Source organism: Chrysemys picta, chromosome 1 (genome assembly GCF_011386835.1).
Source record: "Chrysemys picta bellii isolate R12L10 chromosome 1, ASM1138683v2, whole genome shotgun sequence".
Taxonomy (NCBI): domain Eukaryota; kingdom Metazoa; phylum Chordata; order Testudines; family Emydidae; genus Chrysemys; species Chrysemys picta.
Genome location: NC_088791.1, coordinates 90705464 through 90718922, shown reverse-complemented (window position 1 = coordinate 90718922; position 13459 = coordinate 90705464). Strand labels below are relative to the sequence as shown.

At 44.9% G+C, this 13459-nt stretch overlaps 1 non-coding gene across 1 annotated transcript; it reads left to right on the top strand.

Annotated features, from left to right (window-relative positions):
- Nucleotides 1–76: 76 nt before the first annotated feature.
- LOC112060285 (U12 minor spliceosomal RNA) lies at nt 77–226 on the top strand. Its single transcript, XR_002889591.1, has one exon. It is a non-coding gene; the product is annotated as a U12 minor spliceosomal RNA (small nuclear RNA).
- Nucleotides 227–13459: the final 13233 nt, after the last annotated feature.

Sequence of the window (13459 nt, the reverse complement as noted above, 5' to 3'; positions counted from 1 at the left end):
GAACTGCCGACTTGCTCACCCTGACTGCAGTAGCATTCGTCTCGGCTCCCCTCTCCGGCCGCTGCAGCTTTTCGGTATGCCTTAAACTTATGAGTAAGGAAAATAACGATCCGGGGTGACGCCCGGGTCCTCACTGCTAATGTGAGAAGAATTTTTGCGCGGGTACAGGTCGCCCCCAGGGTGACTCGCCTACTTAGTGAGATGCCCGGGTGCCGTGATCTGCCCGATCCCACCCACCTGCTGATGTTGCAAAGACAAAAGAGTTGCGTGTTCTCCGTGCACCGATGCTTTGCTGGGTGACAGAGCTCAGTGCGGGGCACAGGCCTGCAAGAGCTGAAACAGCTTTGCGATCCGGGTGCTTTCCAGCCATTGGGCCAACGAAACGAACTCCTTATCTCAATTCCTTCGTATTCGGACACGGACCCCCGCGGGGGCTACACTGGCAAAATTTTGCAGCGCTAAAAGAAAAACATGAACAGATCCGTCCCGTTTTATACGTGAACGACAGTGTTGTGTGATTCTCATGAAACAGATTAATGAGCAAAGCAGGGGAAGATCTTTGCCTGCCAGTTAAAAGTGTTTCAGATCCATCTGCCTTCTCCCGGGACTGAACTTCAGACCAAGAGGAATTAGTGGGAAACGTATAATATAATGAAATCTATGTCCTAGTCTATCAAAAAGAAGAACAGGAGTACTTGTGGCACAATCCCCAAGTCTTTTTCAGAATCACTGTTTTCCAGAATAGAGTTTCCCATCCTCTCACACTTATTATCAAACTGTCTGTACTGGGCTAGCTTGATTACCACTTCAAAAGTTTTTTTTTCCTCTTAATTAATTGGCCTCTCAGAGTTGGTAAGACAACTCCCACCTGTTTATGCTCTCTGTCTGTGTGTATATATATCTCCTCAATATATGTTCCATTCTATATGCATCCGAAGAAGTGGGCTGTAGTCCACGAAAGCTTATGCTCTAATAAATTTGTTAGTCTCTAAGGTGCCACAAGTACTCCTGTTCTTCTTTTTGCGGATACAGACTAACATGGCTGTTACTCTGAAACTAGTCTATCAAATATCACAAACAATATGCTAACAAAATACTAAACTCAGCCCTAACATTTTCAGTCTATTCATCAATAACCTATAGACCCTATTAGTGCAAATTCAGGGCTCCCACTGAAAAAAAGAAAGAAAGAAGGGTGGGGGGGAATCAGCTCTGTGTGACGGGGTGCTGGAACAATTTGTATGGGGGGGGGGCGGAGGCTGAGAGGAATTGAACCAAATTGTAAACCTGCTATATAATGGAAACCACATCAAGCCAGGGGTTGTGGCAGCACCCTTAGTTCCAGCACCTATGCTGTGTGGATTTTTTGGTCGTACAATGTGTCTAGGCAAGCCAGGCTACAATAAGTTATAGCAGCTAGAAAGCTACTGCAAAACATTAATGGGTGCAATATAAACTTTTAAATATTTTTGAGGAAGTTGTGGGGGAGAGGAACCACTCACAATCAGACAAAAAAGGAGATAACTGTGCTAAGTATAAATGTAAATCCAAAGTCTGCTTAGAGCAGTGGTCACCAACCAGTCGATCGCGTTCAACTGGTCAATCCTGGAGACTCTCCCAGTTAATCGCAATCTCCGGCAGTGCAGTGGGGCTGCCCGCTGCTGCCAAGGCAGGGTCCCTGCCTGCCCTGGCCCCACGGCGCTCCCAGAAGCCACCAGCACACCCCTGCGGGCCCGCAGGAGGGGGAGCAGGGGTCTCTGCATGCTGCTCCTGCCTGCAAGCACTGCCTCTGCAGCTCCCATTGGCCAGGAATGGGGAACTGTGGTGCCTGCAGAGAGGGATAGTGTGCGGCCACGTGCCCCCCCCCCACCTCCCGGGGCCGCAGGGATGCATTGACCCCTTCCTGGAGTGGTGTGGGGCTGGGGCAGGCAGAAAGCCTGCCTTAGCCCCACTGCAGCGCTGCCTGGGAGCCGCCCAAGCTAAGTGTTGCCCAGTGGGAGCCTGCAGCACCCAAACCCCCAGCCCTGAGCTCCCTCCTGGAGCCAGCACCCCATAACCCCTCCTGCACCCCAACACTCTGCTCCAGCCCAGAGCCCCCTCCTTGCACCCAAACTCCCTCCCAGTCCTTGTACCCCTCATCCCCTCCTGAACCCCAAACCCCTGCCCCAGGCTCAGCCCGGAGCCCCCTCTCACACTCTAAACCCCCCAGCCCCAGCCCAGAGCCTGCACCCCCTCCCGAACTCCAACCTCCTGCCCCAACCCCTTGAAAGTGAGTGAGGGTGGGGGAGAGCGAGCAACGGGGGGGGGGGGGATGGAGTGAGCAGGGTGGGGCTTCGGAGAAGGGGCGGGGCCTTGGGGAAGGGGCAGGGTAGATCTGGGTTGCTATTAAATTCAAAAAGTGATCTTGGGCCTAAAAAGGTTGGAGACCACTGGCTTAGAGCGTCTTTACAAGAAGTGCTACAGCAGCACAGCTGCATTGGTGCAGCTGCAGTGATTAAAGTTTCCAGTCTGGACCTGCCCTTAGTAAACTGGGTGCAAGTAAACAATAGGTATTTCAATAAGGCCAAATGTTAAGGCATGCAGCTCGGAACAAAGAACACAGGCCATACTTAAAGGATGGGAAACTCTATTCTGGAAAACAGTGATTCTGAAAAAGACTTGGGGATTGTGGTGGATAATCAGCTGAACATAAACTCCCAGTGCAACACTGTGGCCAAAAAGGCTAAGGCGATCCTTGGACAAATAAACAGGGGAATCTGGAGTAGTGCAGAGGTTATTTTACCTCTGTATTTGACACTGGTGCAATCACTACTGGAATAGTGGGTCCAGTTTAGGTGCCCACAATTCAAGAAGCATGTTGAAAAATTGAAGCAGGTTCAGAGAAGAGCCACAAGAATGATGAGAGGACTGGAAAATATGCGAAAGATTTGAGGAGCTCAATCTATTTATTTATCAAAGAGAAGGTTAAGAGATGATTTGATCACAGACTATAATGAGGAACAGAAATGTGATAATGGGCTCTTCAAGATCCAATGGCTGGAAGTTGAAGCTAGATAAGTTCAGACTAGAAATGAGGTGCGAATATTTAACAGTGAGGATAATTAACCATTGGAACAACTTACCAAGGGTCATGGCGGATTCTTCATCCCTGGCATAACTACTGGAACTTGAGGTGGAGGGGGTGCTGCCACTCCTCCGGCTTGAAGTGATTTTCTTCATATGCAGGGTTTGCAGTTTGGTTCAATGGCTCTATAAATTGTCCCAGCATCCCTGATCACTGGAAATTTTTAAATCAAGATTGGATATGTTCTAAAAGATATGCTCTAGTTCAAACAGCAATTAATTCAGGGAAGTCCTATGCTCTGTGTTATCCAGGTAGTCAAACTAGCTAATCACAATGGTACAAGTGATAGCAAAATAGTCAGCATAGTAGGATAAATATGAAATTAAAGAATTAGTGTTAGCTTAAGTTTGGTTAAGTATATATATGTTTTGTTAAAAAGGGCCCTGACTACCAACTAGAAGGAAAGCCTTGAAAATAGTAAATTATAAGGCCAGAAGGAATGAAGTCGGGCGGCTGTCTGGTTCAAAGAATAACTGATGAGATAAGGGAAGTTTCTAAAAAGAAGGCCTCTGACCAGTAGGCATGAGTGCACATGGTTTTAAATAAAACAAAAATAATCTGTCTTAAAATGAGCCAACACAACCTTTCCTATGTTAAAGCCTCTGTGAGCCAAGGTGCAATGGGAAAACTGTAGGGATGTAAGAAGGAGGGGAGGAAAGGCCTGGGGAAGAAAGCAGGTTGTAGTTTTTAGTTGCATTAAGACTGGAAATAAGGCCTTGGCTACACTTACCCGCTAGTTCGGCGGCTGGAAATCGAACTTCTGGGTTCGACTTATCGCGTCTAGTCTGGACGCGATAAGTCGAACCCGGAAGTGCTCGCCGTCGACTGCGGTACTCCAGCTCGGCGAGAGGAGTACCGCAGAGTCGACGGGGGAGCCTGCCTGCCGAGAGTGGACCAAGGTAAGTTCGAACTAAGGTACTTCGAACTTCAGCTACGTTATTCACGTAGCTGAAGTTCCGTACCTTAGTTCGAATTAGGGGGTTAGTGTAGACCTGGCCTAAGGGTGAACGGTCTCAAATTGGTCTTTAGATGAAGTCGGTAATTGAAAATAACATCACTTGCTTGTTAAAGAGTATAAAAAGTAAAGTCTTAAATGGTTCATTGCAAATCCCTGCCTGACCACATTGGAGCTGACCAATATGGGTCTGAGCACCCCTGGGCTTAGCCTGTTTGTAAGTATCTTGAGCAAATGCTTATAAATGTTTTGTTACTGTTTGGATGTAGTCAATTGCTTATTAGTTAGGCTTTTTAGACATGTCTAGAGCAATTGTATAAGTACCATGTGGCCTTTGGATTTTATAAAGGAATTTATGGTTAAAATAGTCTTTTATTAATACTTTCAAATATTATTAATAATTCCAACATGGGGTTTATAGCCTATCTGCAATTCTAGCTGCAGCCACTAGAGGGGAACATGCTAAGACACTATGGACAAGTCACCACTGTAGTTTAGTGTAACATTTAGCTTTGTTAGGGAAAAGGCTCAAACCCATTTGAGCAGGTCTGGGAGTCTAGCCAGTAGAAGACAGTGCTGCCACGCTGGAGGACAGACACACACATATTAATGAAGCATATTTCGTAAACATATATGAGAGACAAGGTGGGTGAGGGCATAGCTTTTATTGGACCAATGTTTGTTGGTGAAAGAGACAAACTTCTGAGCCACACAGAAACTGCAATAAACATATATGTGTTTTTGTTTCGAAAATTGGTACTGCTGGGATAGGGGAGTTGTAGCTGTATTGTTCCCTGTATATGCAGTTGAACTGTTTCTTCTCTTCTTCTTTTGCACGATTTGTATTTTATATGGATCTTTCCGTGTGGTATTTAAAAAGTCAAGGTATTTTTAAAAAAGTAATAAATAATGAGTATTACCCTGCAGTATCACGACGTGGTGAGAGGAATTCTTTATCCTTCCTGGCGATGACCATTCTACATCCTGAACCATGAATATTGCTCATAGCCCTTCCGTGTATCTATTGAGACGTCTTTTGTCTGCTCCTAGAGAGAGAAAAATGTCAATCAGCTTCAGGGGTTCTCAAACTTCATTGCACCGCGATCCCCTTCTGACAACAAAAATTACTACATGACCTCAGAAGCGGGGACCGAAGCCTGAGTCGCCTGAGCCTCACTGCCCTGGGTGAGAGGGACCAAAGCCCAGGGCCATCCCTAGGGGACTGTGGGGCCTGGGGCAGCAGTGACGAATCCATCACTTCTGGGACTGACCGCGCCGGCCAATCACACAGGCCTGTAGGGCTCCCCAAAGCATGGGGCCTGGAGTGGTTGCCCCAATTCGCCGTACCCAAGGGATAGCTCTACCAAAACTAAAGCCCAAAGGCTTCAGCCCCAGGCAGGAGGCCTATAACCTGAGCCCCGCCACCTAGGGCTGAAACCCTCAGGCTTCAGCTTCAGCCCCAGGTGGTGCGGCTCGGGCTTTGGCCCCAGGCTCTAGCAAGTCTAAGCCAGCCCTGTAAAATGCCCTGGCTGAGGCTGTGGGTGGTCAGGTGTCCACTCTTTCCAGTATCCAGAAGGAAATGAGTGCATAGTCAAGCTTGCTCACTCACGGATTTGTTTCTGGAGGAGGAGCAAGAAGCACACACATAACTCTCAATGGAGGCCCCACTGCCCTCCCAGGTTTGCTCGCTATGTTATGAACTGGGTGAAAGGATTCCTCTATAGAGTCTATACTCTACAAAATGCTTTTAGAGTCTTTACAACAAGGTGGTTGATGTAAGACATGCATGACGACCCGTGCCTCCCAATAGTGTGGGGGGGGGGGGCAGAGTGAGGGCAGCTGGCTTCAGCAGTGTTACTGAGTATGCTCGAGTCAGTGTGAGCATGCACAGTACAAGCCAAACAGCAAATAGGAGGGGGCACATGACCCCGCATGCCTCCTCCCCCCATGTGTCGCCTCATGGTCCATGGGAATAGTCATGCATTAGGTGAACCAAATGACTTAACAGTTCCTACGTATTGCTTAATTTCTATTGTTTTATTATTCAATCTCATTTCAGCTATGAACCAAGGCTGTTTTTGAACCCATGTGTCCAGTGTTTAATAGTCTAGGGGCATGAATCCATGTCAGGCAAAATGATTCCATTAAACCCATGGTTCTCCACCAGGGGCACATATACCCCTGGGGATACGCAGAGGTCTTCCAGGGGGTGCATCAACCCATCTAGATATTTGCCTAGTTTTATAACAGGCTACATAAAAAGCATTAGCAAAGTCAGTATAAACTAAATTTCATACAGACAATGGCTTGTTTATACTGCTCTATAGTCTATACACTGAAATGTAAGTACGATATTTATATTCCAGTGGATTTATTTTACAATTATATGGTAAAAATGAGAAAGTCAGAAATGTTTCAGTAATAGTGTAGCTGTGACACTTTTGTATTTTTATGTCTGATTTTGTAAGCTTTTAAGTGAGGTGCAGCTTGGAGGTACACAAGATCAATCAGATTCTTAAAAGGGGTACAGCAGCCTGGAAAGGCTGAGAGCCACTGAGCTAAACGATCAGCTGAGAAACAGCTGACAAAGGGAAAGGCCTTTGGAAGGATTCGATAGTTGCCAGAGACACTGACAGCACGTCTTACTATTTAATGGTCTAAGTACATGCTTAAAGTTAAGTACATGCATAAGCACACTTCTCAAGTAGGAATGTTGTCCAAAGTGTTGTCAAGCCCACTCTAAAACGATTCAAGTCATGGGTAAGAAGACGATTTAATCACAAAGGTCATGGACGTCACACGTTCCATGACTTTACTAGACGTCCGTGACAAACCCTGTACATTTCAGTACTGGGTGAGTGGCTTAAAACTCCTCCAATTTTTTAATGTTATTTTTCTCCCACTGAACAGGGTCCCACTTCAATGTTAACTTGCAAGTATACTTAAAAGGTTCAGCAAAGAAATTGCTGTACATAGATGGTTTGACATACCAGGATACAATCCAGACTAATGAGTAGTTGTGCCACCCCCGTCCTCTAATCTGAGGTGCCCTTTATGGTGCTTTGCTGCTGGAGGCTCCAGCCTGGACTGCTCATAAACAGCCCCCAGAGTGCAAGTCACTCCCAGCTATGTCTGTGTGTGTGTTGCAGCCAGCCAGCCACACCTGGGCTCTGACCCCAATACACTCCCAGTCTTAGATTTCTCTCCCCCCCCCCCCCCCCCCCCGAAATGTCCTTTGCTGCCCAGCTCTCTCCTGGAAAGTACACATTTATATAAAGCCCAATATTTCTTTAATAGAAATAATATGCACACAACTTGTCTCCCCAAATGGAGACGCAAACACTTCAATTTAAACATGCTAGATTGGATAAAAAAATGAAACAAGCTTATTAACTACAAAGAGATTGATTTTAAGTGAGTACACGTAATGAGTCATCCAAGTCAGAAATGGTTACAAGAAAATAAAGTTAACACACTACTGGTGCCTAACTTAAAAAAAACCCGATATCAGCTTCAAGCAAAATTTCTCACCTTATGCTTTCAGCAGGCTTACTGACCAAACTTTTTAGGTCAAGACACCTTCTCCCAGAGTTCAATGAATGATTCCTTTGCCATTTCTGGTGCTGTGAATGTGATGGGCAAGAACAGGGGGGAGGTACCTTGGGGTATTTGTCCCTCCTTTTTATAGTGTCAGTGCCCCTCTTGAAAAAATATTTCCAGCTGAGATTCAGGAGACAAAGAATCTAAATGGAAGGATGTCCCCTGCTGATTATTCTTCACCTGTTTGAGCTTCCTTTGTCTCTCCTTCCTGCTTGATGGCTAGTTACAGCTTAAATGCAAATTAAGCAGAGCACACATTCCTTTGTTTGAGACAGACCTGTTCACCAATATCTGTTTGAAACATGTGTTAATAACACCATGCAGTGGAATCTTATAACTTCATAAACAGTGTTGCCACACATTTTATCAGGACAATATTGACCAGAAAATTATGAGTTTTCAAATGACAACTCACAAGGAATATTTTGTACAAAGATTATTACAATAGTGTGTGGGGTATGGACACAGGAGTGCATTCTGTCACAGATGGAAAGTGGAGTATTTTACTCATTCTGAGGCTTTCTGTCTACAGAATATGCTCTTTCCAAGTTGGAAGAAGAGAGACAAAAACATGCAGAAATTTTCACTAATTTGTGACCAGAAGCTCAGAAGACCTCCCTATTGTTTTGTCTGGCTGAGCTGAGGTTGGGAGGCCTTTCCCCAGCTAGAAAGTTTAATTTGTAAAAATGCAGTAAGCACCTCTGATCTCTTCTTGGAATCAGCTTCCTTACTTGGGGAGGAAAGATAGTGGGAGCTCCCATGAGAAATAAGGTGTGACCTGGGGCAGCTCTCACTGGAAATGCCCAGGACAGGGCAGGCTGCAAAAAAGAGAGAGATACTCCCAAGACTGGTGGGCAACACTGAAGTTAAACTCCCCAACCAGTCACAAATGGTGCTTCTGCTCCATACACTGGTTATCAAGAAGCAAAAAAAAAACAAAAAACCAAACCACACAGCCCCCGTTTATTGCATTCCAGTTCTCTGGCTCCCAGTCAGCACATAGATCCAGTACAGTAAGTTATTTTAACACTCTGCTCACATATACAAAATGTTCTTCTGACCCCAAAGGGCCAGCCACGTTACCAGGTCAGTATAGGTTTGACTCTTAACCAAAATACCACGCTACAAGCCAATCCTTTAGTGCAGGGGTAGGCAACCTATGGCACGTGTGCTGAAGGCGGCACGCGAGCGGATTTTCAGTGGCACTCACACTGCCTGGATCCTGACCACCAGTCCGGGGGGGCTCTGTATTTTAATTTAATTTTAAATGAAACATCTTAAACATTTTAAAAACCGTATTTACTTTACATACAACAATCGTTTAGTTATATATTATAGACTTATAGAAAGAGACCTTCTAAAAATGTTAAAATGTATTACTGGCACGCGAAACCTTAAATTAAAATAAATGAAGACTTGGCACACCACTTCTGAAAGGTTGCCAACCTCTGCTTTAGTGTCTAAAACTAAAGGTTTATTATAAAGAAAAAAGAAAGAACAAGAAGAGAGCTGTTAAATGGTAAAGCAGTCACATACAAACAAAGATTCAAAGTCCATGTATCAGGTTCATTGCAGTATTGGTGAGTTTGCTGGCTTGAAAGTCCCTCTGGAACACATCCAAAGCACGGATGGGTAATTCAGTCCTTTGTTCGGAGCTTCAATTTGTAGACAAGTTACTCCAGAGGTGGGAAGCAGGACTGAAGACAAAATGGAAAAGATGCAGCTGTCTTTTTATGCTGCCTTTGCCATGTGGCCTGTACTTCCTTTGTACCAAATACAAACTTATAGCACATGGGTGTAGTAAGATGAGGCCCTGAAACATAAGCCTTGTATCAGAGTCCGGTATGAAGTCTGAGGCCCAAACTAAAGTAATGGTCAAGACTTTGCTAACATAAAGCAAAGTTAAGCTGTGAGCCAGAGGCAGGCCCTGCTCACAGCAGTTGGCAAGAAAAAGGCTGCTAATTGCACGTATACACATATCTAAAATGGTGACAGGTTTCACTGGTAGCTGTGTTAGTCTGCCAGCAATGCCCCTCTGCCATGTACATTGGCCAAACCGGACAGTCTCTACGCAAAAGAATAAATGGACACAAATCTGACATCAGGAATCATAACATTCAAAAACCAGTAGGAGAACATTTCAGTCTCTCTGGTCACTCAATAACAGACCTCAAAGTGGCAATTCTTCAACAAAAAAACTTCAAAAACAGACTCCAACGTGAAGCTGCAGAACTGGAATTAATTGCAAACTAGATACCATCAGATTAGGCCTGAATAAAGACTGGGAGTGGTTGGGTCATTACAAAACCTAAACTTAATTTCCCCAATACTAATTTCTCCCTACTGTTACTCACACCTTCTTGTCAACTGTCTGTAATGGGCCATTCTCTTACCACTTCAAAAGTTATTTCTCCTCCCTTGGTATCCTGCTGTTAATTGATTTATCTAGTTAGACTGACTTAACACTTGGTAAAGCAACCCACATCCTTTCATGTATTTATACCTGCTCCTGTATCTTTTACTTCATACATCTGATGAAGTAGGTTCTAGCACATGAAAGCTTATGCCCAAATAAATTTGTTAGTCTCTAAGGTGCCACAAGGACTCCTCGTTTGTTTGTTTTTTACATATCTAAAAGGTATCAAGTACTAATAGGATGAACATGTGCCAGGATGGCACCAGAACATCCTGGTACGAACACATTCCACAGAGATAATGAGGAACAGGCTGACCCATCCAAAAGGCAGGGTCAAAAGGCTAACATGATGGATAGAATTGTTTGTTCGAACCAACATGTACCAGGAGAGAGGCAGCACCTTAACACGTAGAGGGGTACCTCAGTGCATCAGGAGTGATGTGTAATTTGTTTGTACCTGTGTATAAGACTGCATCCCTGAGTGACTATCTTTGTCTGGCCTAGGGAGCAGTGGTAAGTCCCACCATTGACTGAACCAGTCGATTGTCAGGGGGCACAAATTTGTAGTATGTCCTGTAGAAACTATTACTGTGCTTCGTTTGACAATAAACCTGGCTGGGTGCCTTTGTACCTTATCGGAATCTGTGGTCATTGGGGGTTCTCTCGGGGTCTGCTGTGTCAGCTACCTGTGCAGAGCCGGGGCAGCACAGAGAGGGAACACATGCATACAGCCGACTGTTATCAGCATTGAACAGAGCAGAGCACCACACCCGTGACGTCTGACAACAATAGGCATGGAAAAGCCTTAGAGTTCTCTATCCACAGGCATGCCCCTACATGTCTTGCTGACTCATAAGGTGTAGTCCCTGCCTTCTCTCAATGGTTTAATTGTAAACTTGATTGCCTTTGATATGCCATCAAACAGGCTGGATAATGCTGATGCCAATCTGTCTGGGGATGTCACCCAGAAGCACTGCACAAGTTTGAAATACAGATATATCACACATATTTGTAATTCACAATACAAAGATGATACAAACGTATAAACAAGATTATCATACTTAGGGCCCTACCAAATTCACAGTCCATTTTGGTTAATTTCACAGTCACAGGATTTTAAAAATCATAAATTTCATGATTTCAGATATTTAAATCTGAAATTTCATGGTGTTGTAACTGTAGGGATCTTGACCCAAAAGGGGAAGCGGGGGCATCACAAGATTATTATAAGGGGGTTGTGGTATTGCCACCCTGATTTCTGTGCTGCTGCTGGCAGCAGTGCTGCCTTCAGAGATGGGTGATCGGATAGTGGCAGCTGCTGGCCAGGAGCCCAGCTCTGAAGGCAGCACCACTGCCAGCAGCAGCGCAGAAGTAAGGATGGCATAGTATGATATTGCCACCCTTACTTCTGTGCTGCTGCCTGCAGACCTGAGCCCTCGGCCAGCAGCCACCACTCTCTGGCTGCCCATTGCCACCCTTACTTCTGCACTGCTACTGGTGGTGCTGCCTTCAGAACTGGGTGCCTGGCCAGCAGCCGCCACTTTCTGGCCACCCAGCTCTGAAGGTAGCACAGAAGTAAGGGTGGCAATACCATGACCCTCTTACAATAACCTTGCAACCCCTCGTGACCCCCTTTTGGGTTGGGACTCCCAGCTTGAGAAATGTTGGTCTCCCCAGTGAAATCTATATAGTATAGGGTAAAAGTACACAAAAGACCAGATTTCATGGGGCAGACCAGATTTCATGGTTCATGACGCGTTTTTCATGGCTGTGAATTTGGTAGGGTCCTAATCATACTTGGCAAAACATAACATGTTCACTGATACCTTATGTGGCATATCTGGTAAGATTCCTTGCAATTTTATAATATTGTTATCAATGATATCATTAAATGTCTCACATATTCCATACAGTGTCACATCTGGTAAATAAACAAGATGGCACCAAAGAAAATACCAGACTCCATCAATTTCTGCTTCCAAGTGGAACATCCCCAGGGCCTCAGACTTGGATTAGCAGCTTGTGTCGAAAAAGAGCACTAGGGTGAGCATTCAGCCAGCCTGAGAACCAAATACAATTTGCACACACCGTTTGCATTTGCATGCTAGGGTGTGCCAGTCCTCTAATGGTCTGGCACTACCCTACCAGGCATGTAGGGAGCTCCCTTTCCTCAGTGTCAGAGAGCCTTGGAAGGGATAGAACTTGCTCTTTTCCTTGGTCCGTCACTAGTCTCCTCACTGGAGACCCTTCAGGTCTCTCATACACTGAGGAAAGGGAGCTGGTTTTTTTTGTTCCTGCCTTCATTCCCCCCAATGCATTGCTACACCAACTTCAAATTCCCATAGATCTTCTCTAGGCCTACCTTAGAGGTCCGGTAAGCACAATCTGCATTTTTTGATCCCACAAAATTTGCACCATCATAAATTGCCAGAGCAAACATTAGCACTTGGATGATCACCTGATCTGTAGATGAAATTAGGTTGTTAGTCACCTGCAATTCATTGGCCTTCTGAAAATATAGGCTGTTCTGGCCTTGCCTTTTGTATGAAATTCCCTGTCATGGAACACCCAATCATGGAACTTATATAATATACATACATACAGTGTTGTTACGCCATCTCTGTCTACATAGCAGTCCCAAGCAACCTTCATTGCACAGTTGACTGAATTTACAAAGAAAGACAAAGATACATTTGTCAATGCAGCGAACACCTCAATTCTCATTAACATCTGGAGACATTTGCCTAATTCTCCATGCAATGAAGTTGATTTTAGCATGAACGAACCATACTGACATATTTCTTCCCTGTATAGCATGCAATAACTACCCAGAACATTATTTCTTCCCTGTTTCCTGTGCTCAGGAGAGTGATAAAAATCAATGAGATAGAGATGGCAAAATCAGTTCTTGTTAAGATGGACAGCAGGAGCCAAGATTTCCTGCAAGAAGTAGAGAAGATGGGGGGAAAAGTAATCTCTTTTTCTCTAGAAACTTTTGGCAGAGAATCAGCTGGATAAGGAGAGACAAGTCTAGTAAGTCATTTAGGGCCAAACATTTAAAGGTATTAAAGTGCCTAAAGATGCAGATAGGTGCTTAGAGGGCACCTTGGAGGTGCTTTTGGAAATCCCACTATGGCCCAGATCCTCAAAGGCATTTAGGTGACTAACTCCAATTGAAAGCAAAGTAGGTTCAGCACCTAAATATTGTTGAAGATCTGGCCTATGTGCCACTCTGGATCTTTAAGCACCTTTAAAAATCTGGTCCTTTGTCCCTCACCTCACACTGTAGCCGGCTTGGGTTCAATATCCCTGAACCAGCCATGTTAGGTACATAAAGAGTTTTGAATACTTTCACCCTCTGTCC